The following is a 2200-nucleotide window of genomic DNA, read 5'->3' as shown; positions in this document are numbered from 1 at the left end:
GAAAACTATTTCCATTGATCGTTAATTCCCTATTGACCTCTAGTCCTCTGCGTTGTCTATTATCTTAAAATATTCTTACACTGCCCCCTAGACCATTTTAAAAATAAATATATTTCAAATGTATTTTTAGAAAACAATAGAAAACATGAAAAAATAGACAGTATAAAAAACATTAGCAGTAAGCATAACATCATTCACACTAAACATCTTGCATTTCTATAAAACACAAAGGGCACATTTCACTTGCTATTGCAATATTAAATAGATTTCAAACAAACAGTATTAATAGGTGTAATGATGATGTCCCTGACGATTCCTACTACATCCTGTATTTGGAGGAAACTCACGAAAAACATTATTGTCTACAAGACATTAACCAAGTCCTTCAAAAGTGTCCAGCGCTTCCACACTGGTATCAGTCCCACCGGAAACTGTTAGAAATTAGTGTCTGACAGTCTGCCGGTAGTGAGGAATTCATCTTCCTTTCCACTGGTTGATAAGGACTTCTCTAATGAACACTTCACCGGTGACCATATATCATTTCAGGTACAGGCCTTGGGTCAAGGGATATTGCTATAGCTTCAGATGGTAGATTCTCATAACCTGTAACGAAGGAAAGAAAAAAAAGTGAATGTAACATGTCCTGTTTTCAAGAGACAATGATATTTCACTTAGATTTCTCTAAGTAAGCATGTCCCGATTTTCAGGAAAAAGTTGGACATTTCCCCTAGATATTCCTAATATGATTACTGCGGTGTACAACATAAAATCATATCAGGTTCTGATCATCTTACTCTGCTTCTTCACCCGAGATTGGCCCCCGGAGGCTAATCAATCAGTTCCTTATTCTCCAGGCTCCGCTTTGTTATCAAAATGGACAACCTTGCAATGAGTGACATGTATCCATCGTGATTTTGATAAAGACCTTCGCATTTTGGCCCTAATGTCTCTGTTACATATTTTTTTACCATCACCCATGATTTCTTGAAACAGAATTTTAGCTGTTGTTGTGCAGTTCCTTTCTTTGTAGGGTAGGCTTCAACTCATTGTGAGAAACGATCAACAACAACCAGCACATCTTCCTGTCCTTTACATTTGGGCAGCGTGATGTAGTCAAGCTGTAGATGTCTGAAGGATCCTGGTGGGGCTGGTGCTCATCGTGTCTGTACTTTCACTCGGCCCTTGGTGTTGTTTTCCATTCAAATGTTGCAACTCGCCACAACAGCCTCAGCCTCTTTTCGCACACCAGGATTCCACCATTTGTCCACAAAATGATAAACTATCTTGTCCACACCAATGTGTCCCAAAGTAGGGTAAGAGTGCATCTCTTCTCCCAAACACCTTCTTGATTGAGTTCGCATCCTGCAGCCATCCATTCCCACACTTCATCTTTTGGTGCACTGTTTTGCATGTCTCTAATGTGTTGCAATGTATCCAATTGTCACGAACCCCGCTTCCTGAGTCTGTGTTTGCCTGTGTTTCTGTCCTGGAGTGTGTTTCCGGTGTCCTGGAACGCACCCTGTCTGGTTGCCGGGCGAATTAGCTTGTTGGGAGATGATGTTCACCCGCACCTGTATCCCATCAGTAATCTGCACACCTGTCCTGATCATCACCTCTCCCCTTCAAAAGCTCTGACCTGACATCCATTCCCTGCCGGATCGTTAGCCATGAACAGTATGTTGTGCCCACGAACCAGCCTCCAGTTTATAGAGTTTGTTTTATTGTTTTGTACGTCTTGCTTGCCTTTAACTTACCGCCGTTTGTTTTGTCTACAGCCATTCACCCGGAACCCATACCCCATCCCTGTCTGCTCGTCGCCAGTGTGTTGTTATCCATTGGATCTGCCTATCCACTCCCATCAACCCACCTCCGCTGCCCGCTCCTCCACCCGGAACTATCTACCTCCACATTCTCATTGATTAATAAATACTCACCATCTTTATACTCACCTTGTCCTGGTCTGCTTCTGGGTCCAATTCTGGTAAACCTTGACACCAATGTGTATCTCCTAATCACTTTAGGTGACAGAGGTGTTCTCTTGGCAGCCGCCTTGGCAGCTATGTCAGCCAGGTCATGACCTATAAAGATTATTCCGTGTGCTTTCATTTTAAAAATTGCAACTTGACCAGGTAACTGGAGAGCATTCAGTAGAGCCATCACCTCTGGTCCATTCTTCACAGGAGCTCCCAGTGTTGTCATG

At 42.7% G+C, this 2200-nt stretch overlaps 1 long non-coding RNA gene across 1 annotated transcript; it reads left to right on the top strand.

Moving 5' to 3' along the window:
- Positions 1–1630: 1630 nt before the first annotated feature.
- On the top strand, positions 1631–1948 carry LOC116376698 (uncharacterized). Its single transcript, XR_004212131.1, has 2 exons — positions 1631–1674; positions 1776–1948. It is a non-coding gene; the product is annotated as an uncharacterized LOC116376698 (long non-coding RNA).
- The last annotated feature ends 252 nt before the right edge of the window (positions 1949–2200 follow it).

This window comes from Oncorhynchus kisutch, linkage group LG13, assembly GCF_002021735.2.
Source record: "Oncorhynchus kisutch isolate 150728-3 linkage group LG13, Okis_V2, whole genome shotgun sequence".
Classification (NCBI taxonomy): domain Eukaryota; kingdom Metazoa; phylum Chordata; class Actinopteri; order Salmoniformes; family Salmonidae; genus Oncorhynchus; species Oncorhynchus kisutch.
This window is presented reverse-complemented; position numbering and strand designations above follow the sequence as displayed.